This window comes from Sorex araneus, chromosome 6, assembly GCF_027595985.1.
Source record: "Sorex araneus isolate mSorAra2 chromosome 6, mSorAra2.pri, whole genome shotgun sequence".
In the NCBI taxonomy this organism is placed as follows: domain Eukaryota; kingdom Metazoa; phylum Chordata; class Mammalia; order Eulipotyphla; family Soricidae; genus Sorex; species Sorex araneus.
In genome coordinates, this window is record NC_073307.1 from 82715040 (window position 1) to 82737803 (window position 22764).

General features: G+C 40.5%; 1 pseudogene; it reads right to left on the bottom strand.

Moving 5' to 3' along the window:
• Nucleotides 1-355: 355 nt before the first annotated feature.
• LOC101543010 (ADP/ATP translocase 2-like) lies at nucleotides 356-19320 on the bottom strand (annotated as a pseudogene).
• Nucleotides 19321-22764: the final 3444 nt, after the last annotated feature.

The following is a 22764-nucleotide window of genomic DNA, read 5'->3' on the forward strand; positions in this document are numbered from 1 at the left end:
GAACTGATCAGATAAATATTATTGCTTACAATTTTCAACAAGTCATAAGTTGCTACAGGTAGGAGTTGAGAAGGATCAAGTTATATTATACAATATAACATGCTTTTTCAGAGGAGACTAAGAAATAATTTATGTGTACTATTGATTTCATCATACAAAACAAGCACAAAGCACCCTTAATGCCTCTTAGTACAGTAAGTTAGGCACCCTTGGGAAAAAGTGGTGTTTCCTTCTTCACCAGTAATCTTCCTCCAGCAGTCAATGCAGCCTGAGTAACTTATGTCAGTTCCTTTCTGTCCTGACACCATAATCATGAGGTGACTTATGTTACCTGACAGAAAGGAAGTCAATCCTGTCACTGCCGTGACCTACTGACTATGCACTCATTCAGCTGATACAGAAGTGAGTATTCTTGAGATCTGGAAGCAGTGGCATAGATTCTGAAGTAGGCAGCTTGGTAGATGATAATACCTTGCACAGACACATTAAAGCTTTGACATAGACTCTTAATCCCATCAGATTTGGAGATCTTACCAAACAATCACCTAGCCCTTTGAATTCTCAGATCAGCTTCTGCTAAGATCTGATGCTTAACGGGTATGAGCAAAATCAAGAGGATGGACAAAGCACAAGAAGAAGCCCCAGTGGCCCTGCCTGATGCCAGAGTGTCCTCAAAGTAGTGCCAAAATTGGATTCATTTGTCTACACTGCCCAGGAAGATCTGCTTGTATTTATATTTGAAGGCAAAGCTGAGAACCTGGGTGAGGAAGTATCTGATGACACTGGGCAGGTTGTCATGCCAGAAGGACAAGACTCCCAGCTCCTTAGGGATACTAACCATGCAGTCCGTAGTGCCCTTGTGTTGCATCTCAACAGTGATTTATTGCTGATCTGCTATATCTGCAGTAGCAGCTTGACCCACTCGATGGGCGTTACTGCAGTTTAAGAGATGAATGTAGTCACTCCCCCAGCCAAGAAGTCCTTGGTGAAGGGTACGGCAACCTCTGTCTTGGTGAATCGAGAAGAGGGGGCCAGGCAGCTAAGAGACCGAAGTAGGTACTGGTTAAAAGTCCAGGGCTGCCAGGAATCACTTCTGAAGGGCTAGAGGGACCAGATGTGGTGCCCAGGACTGAACAGATTCAGCCTCAAAATGCAAATGTCCTTCCTGCTGTACTATTTCTCTGACCCCAAGTTTCTTACAACAACATACAGATTTAGAGAGCAGTTGTCAAAATCTATTTTGCCTTTCACACTCCCAAGATAAAACCTCCTAAGTAATTTCCCTGGGTCACTAAAACAGCCACATACCATATGAAGAGGTTAGTCTTTTTAGTATGTCTTATCTTGCTCTCCTAAGAGAGGGGGAACAGTCTTAAGAGAAAATTGAAATTACACCTGGGAAGCTACTGAAGTTAAAACTCAACAATTATACAAATAAAGCAGAGAAACACATCCATGATATTTTAAGAAGTTACTGAAGGAATACCAACAATGATTTATGTGCAATATTCACAACTGCATTTGATGTAGGATACAAGTTTATGTCTTTTTAAAGGGCATATTACTGCACACCAAAGGCCAACCTCCCTATACCCTGTTTCCTTGAATACTCACCTTCTTCTATCCCCTTTCCCTCCTTATACCTTCTTCTTAGTACCTTCCATTTATTTGCATTTAATTTGTTTGTTCCACTACTTTCTCTCTCTCTGTTCCACATATGGGTCCCATCAACCAATAGTTGTTTTTACCCTTCTGACATATTTTATATAATAGCCTCCCAACCCCTAGTTCTATATTAGTTGTTGCAAAAGGCAAGGTCTCATCCCTTTAAATTTTTTTGTTTTTTCAATTTGCGGGCCTATAAAGAAGCACAAAGAATACCTGATGACCACCTATTGGTGCTTAGGGACCTCTAGGATTACAACTGTCAAGGATCAAGAGGCCATATGATACTGGGCATAGAACTTTGGATAGGGATATGGTAGGAATGTGCTCTGTACTATTTCCCAGTGCAATATTTTATCTTTTTAATGGGTAAATATTACACCACTTTGAATAAATAAGATGTTTTCTTTGTCCATTGTCCTTTGGAGCATATGCTGTTTCCTGATTTTTTACTATGGCTAATAATGCTGCAATAAACATAGGTATGCATATATCTTATTAGTGTTTTCGTTTATTCTGGATATATATGATTGCTAGATCATTCAAAAGATCTTATTTTCATTATTGTAGAATATTCTCATATTGTGTTTTTTTTTCTGTCACACCTAGCAATGCTCAGGAGTTACCCCTGGCTCTGCATTCAGGAATTACTCTTAACCACACTCGTTGTACCACATGGGATGCTGGGGATGAAACCCAGGTTGGCCACGTGCAAGACAAACACCCTATGCACTGTGCTACCACTCGATCCCCATTCCCATTTTGTTTTCCATAGATTCTAGACTGTTCCAGACCATCCAATTTCAGAGTGTGAGAGTCCCTACTTCTCCACAGTCCTACAAACAACTGTTTCTGGCCTTTTTGACATAGGCCATTCTCATAGGTCTGAGATCATATATCATTGTTCTTTTAATTTACATTTATCTGATAGTAAGTGATAGTTTCATGTGCCTTTTGACTATTTGTGTATTTTCTTTAATAATAAAAGAGTCCTGTGTTAGGACTAGTTGGTTATTACTTCCCAGGAGTTCCATTGCCATAATGATCCTTTCCTAACTACCTGCAGGCCTCATTATCAATCAGTATCAGAGTATTCCTATTTGTTCCTAGAGATGTCTCATTCACTTACAGCCCATGTATGTTGCTAAATGAGATTAACATCCCACATTTCTACCTAGTTTGATGAAGATTGTCTTTTCATTTTTTGAAATTTTATTTTTATTAAAGTACCATGAATTACAAAGTTATTCATAGCTGGATTTTTGACACACAATGTTCCATCACCAATCCTACTACCACATCAATTTCTATCAGTGTTCCCCTCCCGCACGCCCTATTCCACCAAATTTGGTGTCGTGATTTCAGAGTTGTTGACTCTGTGGTCTGTATATTTATCTCTAGCATTCGTTAACACCACCAGTGTACCTTTGACCCCTGCCCTTGTTGCTTCTCATTTATCTCTTCTCCCCTCTCCTTCGCCCTATTTTTATCCTTTTCCTCCCTCTACGTTGGGGCCAAGGGTGATCGAGGTATCCCAGATTAGACTATTGCCTTTCCTCATCCATTTCCTCTAAACACCCCATATGAAAAATATCATCCTTTTGTTTTTAGTTCAGGTTTTTTTTAATTACATTTTACCATCTATCCAGGTAGTGCCAGTTATCTCATATTGACTCAAAGGCCTGAGCTCATGCTTTGCAGATTGGTGATTGCCAAAGACAGGAGTGTAAGAGGTGGGCCAAGTTGGTGAAGTTGTAAAAAGCATAAAATAATAATAAATAAACAAAGGTTGTATAACATACAACACGGCAATGATAATTATTACTATGCTGGATACTTTAAATATGCTGATATTATATTTTAAACATTCTCATTGATTCAAAGTGATTAGAGATCTAGAAATTAGACTAGAGCACATAAAATACTATAAGGAAATACTATGAGGAAATCATAGACAGAATCTGGATATCAATGACCTGACTGAACTGCAAAGGTAATGAAAATAAAAAACAATTGAAATATATGAAGTTGAAAAGTTTTGGCATGGCAAAGTTAACTTGGGCTAAAATAAGAGTACACTTAAATTTGGATCAGGAGAAGATATTCACACTTAATACTTCAGATAAAAGACAATTGTTTAAAGTCTGTAAAGCACTCATGAAGTACAGCAACAAACAAACCTGTGCCTTCTTCAAAAATGGGATAAAGCAATCAACAAATACTTCTTTGAAGGACAAGTTTGTTGTTACAGTACTAGGTTAAGGGGAGGAGGAAGGGAGAATACAGACTGCCAGGAAGTACATGGGAACATAAGTGGAAGGTCCAGAGAACATGGGTAGTGCTAATGGAAGAAACAGTATGCACTGGGAACTCTAACTCCAAATTAACAAGTAATGGGACGTGTGAGTGGAGGAACTTTGCACCAGAGTGGACCTAAGGATGGGGAGATAGTCACACGCACTTGGGTGGCAGGGTTGGGCAGTATCTTTGTACATTAATATCAGAACTTGAACACTATTATAATTCTATCACCTAACCAATAACAAAAAATATATATAATTTTTTAAAATTTCTTATCATAAAAAATAGGAATTGATGCTAGCCAGAATTATTATGGATTACTTTGCAATAAATATCAATATTTTATATGTTTAATCTGAAATATACTACTATATTAAAACTATATCAAAATTTAAATAATTTTTATTTAATTTATTTATTGGTTTAGGGGCCATGCCCAGCAGAGCTCAGGGATTACTATTGACCCTATGCTCAGGACTCACACTGGTGGGCTCAGAGGACCATATGGGTTATCAGGATTGAACCCAAGTTGGCTGTGTGCAAGACAAATTCCCTACCCACTGTAGGGCACAAGTACCACTGTACTATTGCTCTGGACCCCTTGTTTTAACTTTTTTAATGTTTTTAAAAATGATTTTTAAAAACACAAATGAAACAACAAATGTGTCCAGTTTAATGAAGGAAAAGTAAATCCAAATAATATTAGAAATAAAGTATGGGCCAGGGGAAAGCTCAAAAGGATGAGTCAGGTTTTACATGTTAAAACCCCCAACTTTGATCCGTGGTACTGCATGTCCCCACATCATTATGTAGGCTCTGGTGGCCCCTAGGCATTGGTCCTGGTGGCCCAGTGTCAGAACAGCATTGTACTGTTGAATCTGAGCACTGAACTGTGTGGCAGATTTGTTGAGTATCAATGGGAATGGCTCCCCAAGCTCCTGAAAGTTGCTTAGTAGACCTTCCAAACAATAAATAAAACACATAAAAATAAAATGAGGCTAAACATATTTAGTAAAACATTAATGCCCTTAATCAATACATTTAAAAATCGATAAAATGTATCACTTCCCATAAAAAGGCAATTAGCCAGACTTTCTTATAAGAAATTTCTCAAGAATTTGACTCAAAAATAAGAAATTTAAAAATATTTCTTATTTTAGGTTGTGGAAAAGAAAAAAATAGTTTAATGTGTGCTATAAGTTCAATAAAATCAGCAGTTTCCCCAAGTTGATAGTAGATTTAATGTAATTCTAAACAAAACTCTACCTAGGATTTTTATAAAATTAAAACATCAATCATAATGTGTATAAGAAACTGTAATGACCAACACAAATCCACATATATAGTACTCTGTAGTAGCCAATAATTTTTATTGAATGTTATGCATATGAGAACAGTGAAACTCATAAACTCAATTTATTATACATTGTACAAAATTTATGTCTAGGTGCTGAACATAGACCCAAAACTTCAATAAAATATTAGCAAAAGCACATTAAAAGTACCATTAATATATATCATGCATCTATAAAAAGATGAAATCTTGCATGAAATTGCAGCTTGATTAGAATTATACGATATCATGTTAAAGGAAGGGTGTCAGAAGAAAAGGGATGAGTACCAGATGATCATACTTGTCTATGGTATATATAGAGAAACAAAACAAGGAATTAGACGGTGTTAAGCAATACAAAACTATTGATCTTGAAATATAAAACCTATATTATCTGGGTAGGAGAATGAGGAGATGGACTAGAAGTTACATTGGTAGATCTTGGGTATCTTTATGATGAGGTGCAGTAAATTTACCTCAAATACATAATGTTGACACTGCTGTAAACTTTCCAACTAAATAACAACAACAATAATAATAATAAAATTAATTTTAATAGGAAAAGTATAAGTATTATGATCAAATAGGATTTTTAGTTAAATTTTCTAGTCAAAATTTACTCAAGAAATTAAATATCTGTAAACAACTATAAGACACTGATGAAAAATAAAGACTACAAATTATGTGTAAATAAATATTCTACATACATAGATTATAAAAATTCATGTTCTTAAAATGTCATCCTATCATAGTTCCGCTATATACTCATTAAAATTATAGTGACATTTTTCACAGAAAAGTAAATAAGTAAATAAGAATACTGAAATTTGTATGGAATTACAACAGATGCTGAATAGTCAAAACAATCTAGAAAAATAACAACCAAGTTAGGAGATAATGTTTCTGTATTTCAAGTTATAGTAAAAGGAAATAACAATCAAAATAATTTAACATTGACATAAAAGCAGAAAAATAGATAAATGGTACAGAACAGTGAACTCAGATATAATCCATGCAGAGATGCTTAATGAACTCAGCAAAAATCCAGTAATACAGAATAGGAAAGGGACAGTAAATATATTTAGTAAAATGGTCTTAGAAAACTGGAGAGTCACATGAAAAATAATGATATGATCTCTATTTTATAATGCACAACACTTGATGCAAAATAAAGTATAAGAAACATAGTCCAAGAGCCTGGAATGCATGTTTTACATGCCAGAGGCCCAATATTCCATCCCCAGGATCTCCGACCTCACCATAACAACCAGGTGTAATCCTAGTGACCCTGGATACTCCTGAGTGTGGCACTGCTGAGTGCCCTCAGTTCCGGGCTCAAGCAATGACAAATCACCAGATCCTTGCACTGAATCTTCTGTCCTGCAATATCATCAAATAATTCCAGGATTAACTCTTGGATCTCCTAACACTGCAGAGAGGCTCAGAAAAAAATGGATCAGAGAAAAATATATGACCTGGATCAATAAAATTCCTTGAAGTAAAAAATAAAAGAACGTTTTGGCTATTGAACTTGGTAATTAGTTTTTGAGGCATGATATAGAGCATGTAGAGTCAACAAGTGTGGTTAAAATGAAGCCAAAGAACTAATTCATAACAAAAAGAAAATAAATGAAAATACAACCAAAGAATTGATAGAAATCACTTGACAATTATATAGCTAAAAAGATATTTGTATTTAAAACACATAATGAAAGAGTCTAGACTGTAAAAGAATAAATAGAATTTATTTCAAGAAGGACAACTAAGTGGCTAATATATTGTTTCCCCCCCCCTTCGACTATACAGAAATTCCCAGCATCTTTAATCATCATGGACTGATGAATAAGCAAACCATAAGTATAATGAGTTATTATCTCACACTTGTTAGGAGGGCTATTATCATGACAAGAGATAACAAATGTTGGTAAGGATGTGAGGGTAAAGGAATTATAATCCATTGGGGATCCAAATTGATTTTGTTGCTATGAAAAACAGTGTGAAGTGTCTGAAAATAATTTAAATCGAGCTAGTATATGATCCAGAATTTACACTTCTGGGAACATACCCCAAACGGCAAAAAGCAGTATATCAAAGGTATATACTTATAATTCCATACTTGTTGGGGTTATTCACAAATAATATTATACAAAAATAATCAAAATTTTTTGTCTCAAGAAATGAATAAATAAGAAAAGATAACATGAAAATAAGTAAAATAATGTCCTTCATCCCTAAAAAAGAATAATATTTTGGTATTTGGGACAAAATGGATGAAACTTGTCGATACACTAAATGAAATCAGGCAGAGAAATACAAATACTGTAATTCTTATATATTGAATCTAAAACAGAATTTTTAGAAACAGATAATAGTGTGGTGGTTGCCAGGGATGTTCAGGAATATAAAACCTCCAGTTAAAATAAGCTTTGTGGATCAATGCACAGAGACTATGGTTGGCAATTATAGTATTGAACAAATGAAAATAGTATTTGAAATGAAAATAGTATCGAGCAAATGAAAGTTACTGATCATAAATAGTCTCCCTCTAACAATAAAATTGTGCAATTATGAGAGGTTAACAATATTACCTTATGTGGTAAATATTTTGCATAACAGATCTTCATCACCTTAAAATGGTATCACATTCAATAAACTTCATAAGTTGAAAATATGACATTGACAATGCATTTTCAACACCTAACCCACAAAAGTTCATAGCTTAGACTAGACAAATTTATATGTGGTCAGAACATTTATATTAGCGATAAGCTTGGCAAAACAATCAGATAACACACATTTAATAATAAAGTATTGAAAACCTCATATAATTTGTTGAATATTAAATGGACAGTGATAAATAAAAGTCTGCTAATCCTGAAGAATGTTTTTTAATGCCATCACTGTCACACCAGCATAAAGTGAAAAAAATCCTGTCTGATATATTATATGTTGGGGATCATCTGCATACACATACGTCAGACCATGTCATTATACACCTTAAATTTACTCATTGCATATCAACTCTATCAATCTATTAATCAATAAAACATTTTTCTCATTACTGTAGAGTCCCTGCTAATCTAATGAGTTTCTTCTATTACTCCCCTAAATCTCTCAATGTTCACTTTTTTTTTTTTTTGCTTTTTTGGGTCACACTTGGTGATGCACAGGGGTTACTTCTGGCTCTGCACTCAGGAATTACTCCTGGCAGTGCTTAGGGAGACCATATGGGATGCTGGGAATCGAACCCGGGTCGACCACGTGGAAGGCAACCGCCCTAACCACGGTGCTATTGCTCCAGCCCCTCAATGTTTACTTTTCTAATGAACTAGAATCTGCAGTTACTAACTACTTAAACTTTGCTTCACATAAGACTACTTGGAATATAGGACATTGGATCATCTCCTCCTGGGTACCAAACCCATTTCATGACTGTGTATGAGTTCTTTTAAGTTATTTAAGTTGGTATTTTTAAGTAGTATTCAGAATCAGAAAGAAAGAAATTAAGAGTGGCAGGTACTTGGATCAAAATCATGTCAGGATGTCCTAATGAAAATATATGCTTGTTTGGAACATAAGTTTTAAATTCAGAGAAAGTGTTCTAGTCCTTCCATGCAATGACCAGCATTGCAGTATGACACTACTCTAGGTTTAAGTCTTCAGGAGACAATCTTAATTGTATGTCATTTACACTGTCACTGTCACTGTCATCCCGTTGCTCATCGATTTGCTCGAGTGGGCACCAGTAACGTCTCCATTGTGAGACTTGTTACTGTTTTTGGCATATCGAATACACCAAGGGTAGCTTGCCAAGCTCTACTGTGCAGGCGAGATACTCTTGGTATCTTGCCAGGCTCTCCGAGAGGGACGGAGGATGTCATTTACAATGTCTCTAAATCTTGAACCAGTCTGGTATCCTACACACTTTGACAAAATGAAGAAAATGATCTTTATTCTGTTGCAAAACTGACTCCAAGAAAAGATCTCCAATGAGAAGACATCACTTAAGATGTGGCTAACTAAATGAAAAAGTCAGAATACACAGAAGCTGTCACCTCCAGAAAAAAAGAAAGATAAGGAAATACAGTAATATCATCCAAGATATTTGATATTTGTGGTGTTTTTCTCCCTAGAAATTTTACTTGCTAGAAAATTTTTATTTTACTTTGCTGACCATCCTCTGTTTTGATTCTATCTTCAGAATATCCTAATATTAGTAATAGATTCCCTCGTTCCCTCTCAACCTGCTCTTACTTTGTATTTGGTGGGGTGGGGTGGGGTGGGGTGAGGTGGTGATCACATTTGAGTCAGCACTGCTCAGGGGTTACTTCTGGCTCTGCCCTCAGGAATTGCTCCTGGTGGTGGTTGGGGTAGCATATAGGATGTCAAAGATTAAACTTAGGTCAGCCACATGCATGATAAGCGCCCTTCCTGCTGAACTATCACTCTGACACCTAGATTTATATGGAAATATTCCACTCCATAACAGGTAATAAAATGTGCTATGAAGATGTCCCTAATTTTCTTGTTCCAAAACAATACTATATTTTCCCACTTTTCTTCGACAACTTTTCAGAAAGATTTCCTCATAACAACGAAAATGGGAAGTCTCTTAATGTGTCTCTTAAATATGTCATCAAATGGCATATTTATTTTCATTAATCAAAATCCAAACAAGAGTTTAGAAAACTAAGACCTGAGGATATCTCATAGATTTGACTTGTTGAAGTTACTTTCTCCCGCCCTTGAAAATAATTTTATTATTTTTTATTACTAAAAGTACATTTAAAGGTCCCCTGAGCACTGCCAGGAGTAATTCCTGGATGAAAAGCTACAAGTAACCCCTGTGCATTGCCAGGTGTGACCCAAAAAGCAAAAAACAAGTACATTTAAAATTTTTACAAGATATTATCTGTTAAGGAGTTAGGTTGGAGGTGGGAGGGAACTTAAGTCATTGGTGGAAGGATGGGGTCATGGGATAATAAGATTGCAGGTGGTGACATTTTATGCCTGAACTCCTATTAAAAACAACTTTCTAAATCATAGTGACTAAATAAAAAGTTTAAAGTAATGAAACAAATTTGGTAACTGTGCTTATGGACGCTAACTAGTCTTATTATGGTGATAACTTTATGCAAATTTTTACTCACATTTTATGACCAAAACTAACATGTGTTATATATCAATTATACTTCAAATAAGTAAATTACATCATAAAGTGGAAAATTTACCTTTATATCTAGTCACCACTGAGTCTTATGAATAGTGTAACAGAGTACAAGAGAGCAGCTATGAGAGTAATTTCAGATAGATCAAGTTGATCTTTGGTCTCCTTTGGTCTCCTCTAAATTCCAGCTCTTATATGATCTCTCTATTTCAAATTTCTCCCTCTTGCTCATAGACTGAGACAGAGTTCACAGACCTTCAGGATGCCTCATCACCTTGGAGACAGACCTTCCAAAATTACCTTTCACTCACTTATTCTTTTCAAGCATATAGAACAACTCTTGTGGATGTGGCTTGTCTAAAACACTTCTGACAACTCTTTTCACAGTTATCCCCTTCCAACCATCCCTTCTTTAAATTCAGTCTTTTGTACAACATGTAAGTCTGACACCAGACTATCATAAATCAATATGAAATGAAACCAATGTTTTTCACTCTAGATAGTGGACAAAGACAACCATTAATTTTTCTACTGAGATTTTTATTTAACATCAAGCTTATACTATAAGATAAAGTTGAAGGACTGCAGAGGTGGGACAGTGGGTTAAGGTACTTGTATATGGATAACTCCAGCTCAAACCCCTGATACTATGTTTTGTCTCCTGAGCACCTTTAAGTGTAATCCCTGAACACAGATGGGTGTGCCCAGAAAACAAGGAGTTGAATTAAAGATTGTATTATTCGTGCTTAAAGAAATTCCTGAAATCACTATAGTATTCTATTTATGATATAATAAAGGGTGAGAGTTTACTGTGATAGCACCAAGATAATATGATTTAAAAAAAGAAGCTGCTAGTTTCATAGTTATAGAGTTTAAAAGACGCAGCATTAGAAAAAAATAAGCTTCAGGTATGCTATTCTCTTATAATGTTAATTGGAATTTTACTTTACTATATAATTATTAATATTGGGATAACATGAATTTTTAAATTTTTTTATTATTTTCATTTTTTTTAGTGAGTCACAGGGTACAGTTACAGATTCACACCTCTTCGTGCTTGTTTTTCCCTCATGCAATGTTCGAGAGCCCATCCCTCCACCAGTGTCCATTCTCCACCACTAATGAACCCAGTATCCCTCCCACCCCCTGATCCCATCCCCCCTGCCCCACCCCACCTCTGTGGCAGGGCATTTCAATTTGTTCTCTCTCTCTCCTTTTGGGTGTTGTGGTTTGCAACAGGGGCATTGAGTGACCATGGTGTTCAGTCTCTAGTCTACTTTCAGCATGCATCTCCCTCCCCGCGCAGGATCTCCAATCACATCTTACTTGGTGTTCCCTTCTCTATCTGGGATGACTTTCCCCCAACATGTGAGGCCCACTTCTAAGCTATGGAGCCAACCTCCTGGCATTATATACTACTATTCTTGGATATAAGTTTCCTACTCTGTTATTTTATATTCCACAGATGAGTGCAATCTTTCCATGCCTGTCCCTCTCTTTCTGGCTCATTTCACTTAGCATGATACTTTCCATGTTGATCCACTTATATGCAAAGTTCATGACTTCATCTTTTCTAACAGCTGCATAGTATTCCATTGTATAGATGCACCAAAGTTTCTTTAACCAGTCATCTGTTCTCAGACACTCGGGATTCTTCCAGATTCTGCTATTGTAAGCAGTGCCGTGATGAACATATAAGTGCAGATGTCATTTCAACTATACTTTTTTGTTTCTCCAGGATATATTCCCAGAAGTGGTATTGCTGGATCAAGTGGAAGCTCAATTTCTAATTTTTTGAGAATTGTCCATATTGTTTTCCAAAGGGGCTGGACCAGTCGGCATTCCCACCAGCAGTGTAGAAGGGTCCCTTTCTCTTCACATCCTCTCCAACAGTGGTTGCTTTTGTTCTTTTGGATGTGTGCCATTCTCTGTGGTGTGAGGTGGTATCTCATGGTAGTTTTGATCTGCAACTCACTGAGGATTAGTGATGCAGAGCATTTGTTCATGTACCTTTTAGCTATTCATATCTCTTTCTTGGAAAAGTTTCTGTTCATTTTTTCGGCCCATTTTCTGATGGGGTTGAATGTTTTCTTTTTGTAGAGTTCAACCAGTGCTTTGTATACTCTTGATATCAATCCTTTATTGGATGGGTATTGGGTGAATATCCTTTCCCATTCTGTAGATTGCCTTTGTATTCTGGTCCCTGTGTCTTTTGCGGTGCAGAAGCTTCTTAGTTTAATGTAGTCCCATTTGTTGATCTCTGTTTTTACTTGATTGCTTAGTTCCGTGTCATCTTTGAAGATACCTTTAGCTTCAATATCATGAAGGGTTTTGCCAACCTTGTCTTCGGTGTACCTTATGGATTGTGGTCTGATGTTGAGGTCTTTAATCCATTTTGATCTGATTTTTGTGCATGGTGTCAGGTCGAGGTCTAAGCCCATTCTTTTGCATGTGGTTGTCCATTTATACCAGCACCATTTGTTGAAGAGGATTTCTTTGCTCCACTTCACATTTCTTGCCCCCTTATCAAAGATTAGATGATCATACATTTGGGGTTGTGTGTTGGGATATTCCACTCTGTTCCATTGGTCTGCGGGTCTGCCTTTGTTCTAGTACCATGCTGTTTTAATTGTTACCGCTTTGTAGTAAAGTTTAAGGTTGGGGAGGGTGATGCCTCCCATAATCTTTTCCCTAAGAATTGTTTTAGCTATCTGTGGGCGTTTATTGTTCCATATGAATTTCAAGATTGCTTGATCCATTTCTTTGAAGAATGTCATGGGTATCCTTATAGGGATCGCATTGAATCTGTATAATGCTTTAGGGAGTATTGCAATTTTCACAATGTTGATTCTCCCTATCCATGAGCAGGGGATATGTTTCCATTTCCTTATGTCCTCTTTTATTTCATGGAGTAGTGTTTTATAGTTTTCTTGATAACGTGGATTTAAAAGTTGCTAAGAGCTTTGGCTTCTGGCATACAAAATTATATAACATAAGCCACCATCAAAGAGCCAAAATCAGACCTCTCTACCACTGAAAGCATTTGTTCATTTATCAACTATCTGTGCTTCTTCTTTTTGTATTGAATCACTGTGAGCTACGCTTACAAAGCTTTCATGTTTGAGTTTCAGTCATACAATAATCAAAGACCCATGCCTCCACCAATGTATATTTTCCTCCACCAATGTCCCCAGTATCCCTAACCACCACCACCACCATCAACAACAACAACCCCCCCGCCCGTCTGCCTCACCCCACCCTCCTCAATGGCAGACAGTTTCCCTCTTATTTTCTCTCTATTTATGGGCACTATGGCTGCAATACAGATAATAAAGATAATGTGAGATAATGTTTGATCTTTTATCTACTTTCAGCACACAAAATCTCCCACCCCAAATGATCCCTCCAATCATCATTGACTTAGTGATCCCTTTTCTACTCCAGCTGCAGAAGGAACTTTTTGTTGTTCTTTTTCATTAATTTTATGCTCTTATTTACCTTTTCCTTCTCTCTACCTAATTACTTTATTTTTGTTTTTATAGCTTCTCAAATGGAACTGTTGAAGATCAGTGGTTTTAGCTCTTTATTCTTTTCTAATATAATTATTAAAGCTATGTAAATTTCCCTTTAGGCACTGCTTTTTGCTGTATCAAATCAATTTTGACATATTCTATTTTTATTATAATTTTCCTTAAATTTAAAAAAAACTCAGGCTGGAGAGGGTATAATAGGTAGGGTGTTAGTATAGTGGGTAGGGTGTTTGCCTTGCATGCAGCTGACCTGGGTTTGATTCCCAGCATCCCATATGGTCCCCCAAACCTGCCAGGCATAATTTCCTTTTTTAAAAATTTTTTATTTTAAGTAAGTTCACAATATTTGATTACATTTAGTATTCAAACACCAATCCCACCACCATCACACCTTTCTACCACCAAATTTGGGATGTTTCCATCCCAAACCCTAATCCCTGTCAAAAAACACAACTGAAAATAATATATCTTATATTGTCTGTTATGAAGAACTGCTGAACATGCTTACAAAAAAGTGTTCACATAGAAAACAGTGTGATGATTGTTCTATTTTGGCAGGATCCATTAAGACATTCTATAGGATATCACTAACATATTGTTAAAGTTTGGGTGATGTGAACTTTGGTGTATATATCTATATCTATCTATCTATCTATCTATCTATCTATCTATCTATCTATCTATCTACCTGTATCACTGTCATCCCATTATTCATCGATTTACTCGGGTGGGCACTAGCCCTTTCCCAACGATTGGAGACTCTTTCAGGGTAAGGGGAATGAGACCTATCGTTACTGTTTTTGGCATATCGAACACAACAGTAGCTTGCCAGGCTCTGCCGTGCGGGCGGGATACTCTCGGTAGCTTGCTGGGCTCTCTGAGAGGTATGTATATATCTTTTACTATATTTGGGATATGAATACGCTATGGGGAGCTTTCAAGGCTCTCCCATGTGGGCAATAAACTCTTGATAGCTTGTCAGGTTCTCCAAGTGGAAGAACAAGTCTATTAGATGTCGCACGGCTGCTTCCGGGAGCTTGGTCATATAGTCTCTGGATGTTGGCTGTTGGTGGGATTACATGGCACCAGGGGCATTTTGTGGGTGTGACTGCAAAGCTACTGGAAAATGGGGGTTCTGGGTGGAGAAGGCCAAGTCCCAATCCGAGCAGGCTTGGAGATCTCAGCCCCGGGTTCCACACACCTGGGTTCCTCTACCGGTCATATATATATATATATATATATAATATATATATCAGTGTGTGTATATATACACACACATATATATGTGTATATATATATAATATATATATCAGTGTGTGTATATATACACACACATATATATGTGTATATATATATTTGAAAATATGTATATATGTATATATATAAATATATGTATACCTCTATGATTTGTTGCCTGGAGGGCTTTGAAGGCCAATAGGTTCCTGGGCATTGCACCTATATTTGCTGTGTGCAAAATATGAACCCACCCATTTGTACTACTCATTTTGAATTAATTTTGTGCATTATTTGAGAAGGGGTCCTAGTTCAGTTTTCACATGTGAGTGACCAGCATTTCCAACTAAAGATATATTACAAAACGGTTAATATCTCTATAGAGTACAATTTAAAGTTGAGGCAGGAAAATCATTTCAACATCTTTGTGCCTAGGAATTCTTTGGGAACTTGGTGAATTTTTTTCTTAAGTGGTTTTAAAATATGTCATAGAATTTTTTTATTGAATCACTGTGAAATACAGTCACAAAGATTTCATGTTTGAGTTTGTCATACTACAATCGAACACCCATCTCTCCACCAGTGCACATTTTTCTACCACCATATTGTTTCCCAGAAATGCTAGACCAGTCAGCATTCCCACCAACAATGAAAGAGTCCCTTTCTCCCATATCCACACTGGTTGTTCTTGTTCTTTTGGATGTGTGCCAATCTCTGTGATGTGAGATAATATTTCATTGTAGTTTTGATTTGCATCTCCATGATGATTAGCCATGTGGAGCTTTTTTTTATCTGCCTTTTCACAATTTTTATGTCTTTTTGTTTTTGTATGTCTTAATTTCTTCTCCCCATTTTTTGATGGGGTTGGAGGTTTTCTTCTTGTACAGTTCTACTAGTGTCTTGTGCATCCTGTATAATATCAGATGGGTATTGGGCAAATATTCTTTCCCATTTCCTGGGATCTCTCTGTATTTTGATCATTGTTTCTTTTGAGGTACAAAAGATTCTTAGTTTAGTGCAGTCCCATTTGTTTATGTTTCTTTCCAATTGCTAGATTAGTGGTGTTTCAACTTTAAAGATGCTTTTAGCTTTAATATCATGGAGGTTTCTGCCTACATTTTCCCCCATGTACCTTATGGATTCAGGTTTGATATGGAGGTCTTTAATCCACTTTGATCTGACTTTTGTGCTGGAGTTAAACAGAGGTCAGAGTTCATTTTTATGCAGGTAACTATGCGGTTTCCCCAGCACCATTTGTTGGAGAGGATTTCCTTGTTCCACTTCACATTTCTTGCTCCTTTATCAAGGGTTAAATGATCATATATTTGAGAGTCTGTAACATAATATTCAACTCTGTTCCATTGGTCTGCAGGTCTGTTTCTAGTTTAATACCATGCTGTTTTAATTTCGACTGCTTTGTAGTACAGCATGAAGTTGGGGAAGGTGATGCCACCCATCTCATTTTCCCCAAGGATTGCTTTAGCTATTTGTAGAGGGTTACTAATGTACATGAATTTCACTACTGTTTTGGCTATTTGAAGAATGTCATGGGTATCCTGATAGGAACATCATTAAATATATATACTGCCAAAGTGAGGAGTATTGCCATTTTGATAATGTTAATCCTCCTATCCATAAGCAGGGACTGTGTCTCCATTTCCTAATACTAGTCCTCTTTTATTTCTTTTTTCTTTTTTTTTTAATTGAATCACCATTAGAAAAGTTATAAAGCTTTCAGGTTTAAGTCTCAGTCATACAATGATCAAATACTCATCCGTTCATTTGTGTACAAGTTCCACCACCAAAAACCCCAGTATACCCCTCCATCCCAACCCTCACCCTTCCTGTGTGGCAGATGATTTTCACTTTCTCTTTACTTTGATTACATTCAATTTTCAACAGAATAACCACTATTATTATTTGAAATTTTCCCCCAATGATCAGATATGCCAAAAGGCATCATTAGATCATTTGTTTTCTGTTGCTGATAATGAAGAGCATATAATATTGTGCGGCCGCTGTAGGGAATTCTGGTATTTTAGTAATTAAGTCCAGGGTTATTTCTGCCAACAGCTACTGTGTTCCAAGATTGGTCTGTGTGCCTCTGGGATCATGGCTGTTCAGGAGCGGAGGAGCCGTTCGTGGGCAGCCAATCAGGGTCCGGTTTGGGCAGGAAACAGGGCCTGATCCTCCCTGCCCAATGCGAGATTTCCCATGTGCCATCACTGCAAGCTCCTACCTCTCTGTCAAATTGGCTCTGAAAGGTGGTGGTCACCATGCTGCCGCAAAGGGGAAAAGGCCAAGGGACAAAAACCCTTCCCCTCCCGGGGTGGCAGTGGGCCTAAGCTGTCAGGAGCTGTCCAGGAGCATTTCTGCTAGGAGCCTCTGTATTCCGAGATTGGTTTCTGTGCTTCTGGGATCATGGCCCTTCAGGGGTGAAGGAACTATTTCTGAACTTTTTTTTTTTTTTTGTATATCAGGAAAGGTTGTGCAGCCCCGTAAGCAGCTGCGCTGTTTGGAGAAATAGTCCTTGCCACAACATACGAGAGCCATGTTCATAGAAGGTCATTTCTATCTGGAGGAGGCGGGGAGACTGCACATTCTCCATCTGGAGCACCCCGTTGTTAAAGGCCTGGTCTGTGGTCCGGAGCATTCTCCGTTGTGTAGTGCCCACCAGCCAGGATTCTTCACTGCTGAGTATGGCAAGATGGCGCCGGGGGCGGGTTGAGGGTGTGACTTCCGGGGTCAGGGGAGGGATGGAAGCTGGGATGGAACTTTCCAGTTCCAGTGCCCCCACGTGGTTTGGAGAAATAGTCCTGTACCCCACACACCAGAGCCATTGTTTGTATAAGCTCATGGTCATTGGGAATCCATGTGGAGAAGGCAAGGAAACTGCATCTGCTCCATCTGGGGCACCCCGGTGTTATCAGCTCCATTTGGGGTCCAGAGTATTCTCCAGTATTATTGTTTCTGCTGGCCAGGATAATTCACTGCACAATACGGCAAGATGGCATCGAGGGCAGGTTGGGGCTGTGACTGACAGAATGAGGGGTGGGCTGAAAGCCAGGATGTAACTGCCTGGTTCCAGTGCCCTGGTGCGTTTTGGAGAAATAGTTCTGGCCCTCACACACTGGAGCCATGTTTTTACATCTTCAAGATCACCGGGAATCCATCTGGAAATGGTGGGGAGACTGCATCTGGGGCACCCTGTGTTATCGGCTCAGTTTCAGGTCCAGAGCATTCTCCAGTATTGTGCCTGCCGACCAGGATAATTCACTACACAGTATGGCAAGTTAGCGCTGCTGCTGTTTGGGGGCGTGAATTCAGGAGTCAGGTGCAGGCTGGAAGCCTGGATGGAACTGCCTGGTTCGGCGCCCCCCACGCAGTTCGGAGAAATAGTCCGGGTCCCCACACTCAGAGCTATGGTTATAGAAGCTTATGGTTTCAAGGAATCCACGTGGAGTTGCCGGGAGACTGCATCTGCTCAATCTGGGGCACCCCGGTGTTATCAGCTTGGTTCGGGGTCCGGAGCATTCTCCAGTATTGTTGTGCCCATCAGCCAGGATTATTCAATACACAGAATGACAAGATGGTACTGGGGGTGGATCAGGGGTGGGACTTCCGGCGTCAGGGGCAGGCTGGAGGCTGGGATGGAACAGCCTGATTCCAGTGCCCCTATGCGTTTGGAGAAATAGTCCTGGTCTCCACACATGGGAGCCATTGTTGTAGAAGCTCGTGGTTTGGGGAACCCATCTGAAGACCATAGGGAGTCTGCATCTGATCCATCTGGGGTACTCTGGTGTTATCGACTCGGTTTTGGGTCAAGAACATTCTCCAGGATTGTTGTGCCCCCCGTCCAGATTTTTCATTGCACACTTTGGCAAGATGGCGCTGGGGATGAGTTTGGGCATGTCTTACGAATTCAGGGGCGTGTTGGAAGCTGTGATGAAACTGCCCAGTTCCAGTTCCCCCATGCGGTTTGGAGAAATAGTCTTGATTGTCACAGATTGGAGCCATGTTTGTAGAAACTCATGCTTGCCAGCAATACATCTGGAGAATGTGGGAGACTGCATCTGCTCTACCTGGGGCATCCCGGTGTTATAGGCTCAGGTTGCATTCTCTGGTATTTTGTGCGCCAGCCAGTATTATTCACTGAACAGTATTAGCAGGATGGCGCCATGGGTGGGTTAGGTGCATGACTTTCAGAGTCAGTGGCCGGTTGGAAGCCAGGACGGAACTTCTTGCTTTCACTGCCCCCATGTAGTTTAGAGAAATAGTCCTGGTCCCTACATACCATAGCCATGTTTGTAGAAGCTCCTGGTCGCCGGGAATCCATTTGGAGAAGGCGGGGAGACTGCATCTGCTCCATCTGGGGCACCTCTGTGTTATCGGCTCAGTATGGGGGCCAGAGCATTCTGCGGTGTTGTTGTGCCCACTGGCAAGGATTATTCACTGCACAGTATGACAAGATGATGCCAGGGGCAGGTTGGGTGCATGACTTCGTGAGTCGGGGGTGGGGGGCGCTGGATGCTGGGATAGAACTTCCCAGTTCCGGAGCCCCCATGAGGTTTGGAGAAATAGTCCTATTTCCCCACTCATAGCAAAGTTTGTAGAAGCTCATGCTCCCTGAGAATCCATCTGGAGAAGGGCGCAGACTGCATCTGCTCCATCTGGACACCCAGGGGTTATCGGCTCTGTTTGGGGTCTGCAGCATTCTCTGGTATTGTTCCCGCTGGGCAGGATTATGCACTCTAGAGTATGGCTACGTTGTGCCTGGAGGCGGTTGGAGGCGTGACTTCCTGAGTCAGGGGCAGGCTGGAAGCCTGGATGGAACTGCCCTGTACCACTGCCCCCATGTGGTTTGGAGAAATAGTCCTGTTCCTCACACACCAGAGACATATTGTAGAAGCTCATGGTCTCCAGGAATCCGTTTGGAGATGGCGGGGAGACTGCATCTGCTCTGTCTGGGGCACCCCGGTTTATCGGCTCCACATGGGGTCCGAATCATTCTCCCATACTGTTGTGCCCACTGGCGATGATGATTCACTGCAAAGTATGGCAAGATGGCGCCCTGTGCGGGTTGGTGCGTGACTTCCGGAGTCAGGGCCGGGCTGGAAGCTGGGAGGGAACATCCTGGTTCCAGTGCCCCCATGTGGTTTGGAGAAATAGTCATCGTTCCCAAACAAAGGAACTATGTTTATAGAAGCTCATGGTCACTGGGAATCTATCTGGAGAAGGCAGGGAGACTGCATCTGCGACAACTGGTGCTCCCTGGTATTATCGGCTTGGGTTGGGTTTGAGCATTTTCCAGTAATGTTTTCACCGGCAAAGATATTTCACTGCACAGTAGGGCAGGACCATGATGGGGGCGGGTTTGGTCATGCTGTCCAAAGTCAGGGGAGCCTGGAAGCTGAGATGGAACTGCTCAGTTCCACTGCCCCCGTGCAGTTTGGAGAAATAGTCCTATTTCCCCACATTGGAGCAATGTTTGTAGAAGCTTCTGGTCCCCGGGAATCCATCTGGAGAAGGCGGGGAGACTGCATCTGCTCCATCTGGGGCACCCTGGTGTCCAGTATTGGTCTGCCCACCAGCCAGGATTATTCACTGCACAGTAAGGCAAGATGGCGCTGTGTCGTGTTGGGGGTGTACAGTTAGCAGTCAAGGGTGGGGGAAGCCGGGAAGTGCCCCCATGCGATTTGGAGAAATAGTCCAGGTCCCCACACATCGGATCCATGGTTATAGAAGCTCGTGGTCATTGGGAATCCACCTGGAGTATGCGTGGATACAGCATCTGCTGCATCTGGGGCACCCCAGTGATGTAGGCTCGGTTTGGGGTCCGGAGTCTTCTCGAGTTTTGTGCTGGCCAGCCAAGATTATTCACTGCACAGTTTCGCAAGATGGCACTGGAGGCAGTTTGGGGGCATGACTTCCCCAATCAGTGGAGGGCTGGAAGCTGGGATGGAATTGCCCAGTTTTAGCGCCCCTATGAGGTTTGGAGATATTGTCCTTTACCCACACATCGGAGCCACGCTTGTAAGTGCCCTGTGCCATAGACACAATGTGTTTTGGAGAAATTGTCTTGGTCCCAACACACACTAGAGCCACGTTTGTAGAAGCTCATGGTCGCGGTATCCATCTGGAGAAGGCGGGGTGACTGCATTTGCTCTATCACGGGCACACTGGTGATACTGGCTCCGTTTGGGGTCTGGAGAATTATCTGATATTGTTGTGCACACCGGCAGGATTTTTGTCTGCATAGTACGGCAAGATGGTGACGGGGGCGGGTTGGGTGTGTGACTTCCTGAGTCAGTCTCGGACAGTAGGTGGGATGGAACTGCCCAGTTCAGTGCCCCCATGCGGCTTGGAGAAATAGTCCTAGACCCCCACATCAGAACCATGTTTGTAGAAACTCATGTTTGCAGGGAATCCATCTGGAGAAGGCTGGGAGACTGCATCTGCTCCAAATGGGGAACCATGATGTTATCGGCTCAGTTTGGGGTCCAGAGCTTTCTCCAGTATTGGTCTGCCCACAGGCCAGTATTATTCACTGCATAGTATGGCAAGATGGCACTCGAGCGGGTTGGGAGCGTGCCTTCTGGAGTCAGGGGAGGGCTGGAAGCCGGATAGAACTGCCCGGATCCAGTACCCCCATGCGGTTTGGAAAAACAGTCCTGGTGATATCAGCTCTGTTTGGGTTCCGGAATATTCTCTGGTATTGTGCACACTGGCCAGGATTACTCATTGCACAGTACAGCAAATTGGTAACTGGGGCAGGTTGGGGGTGTGACTTCCCAGGGCAGGGGAAGGTTGGAAGCCGAGATGGAATTGCCTGGTTCAAGTACCCCATGCAGTTTGGAGACATTTCTGGTCCCCACAGACTGTAGCCATGTTTCTAGAAACTTATGGTCCCTGGGAATTCATCTGAAGAAGGTGGGGAGACTGCATCTGCTCCATTTGGGGCACTCCAGTGATATCGGCTTGGTTTTGGGTCCGGCAAATTCACTGGTATTATTGTGCACACTGGCCAGGATTACTCACTGCACAGTACAGCAAGATGGAGCTCTGGGCCAGTTGGGTACATGACTTCCCAGGTCAGGGGAGGGTTGAAGCTGGGATGGAACTGCCCGGTTCCAGTGCCCCAATGTGGTTTGGAGAAATATTCTGGTCCCCTTACACCAAACCATGTTTGTAGAAGCTCATGGTCCCTGGAAATCCATCTGGAGAAGGTGGGGAGACTTCATAGCTCCATCTGGGGCACCCCGGTTTTATCGGCTCAGTTTGGGGTCCAGAGCATTCTCCAGTATTGTTATCCCTGCCGGCCAGGATTATTCACTGCACAGTATGGCAAGATGGCGCCGGTTGCAGGTTGGGTGCGAGACTTCCGGATTCAGGGGCATACTGGAAGCCAGGATGGAACTGTCCAGTTCCAGTGTCCCTATGCTGTTTGAAGAAATAGTCCTGGACCTCACACACCGGAGCAATGTTTGTAGAAGGTCATGGATGCGAGGAATCCATCTGGAGAATGCCAGAGACTG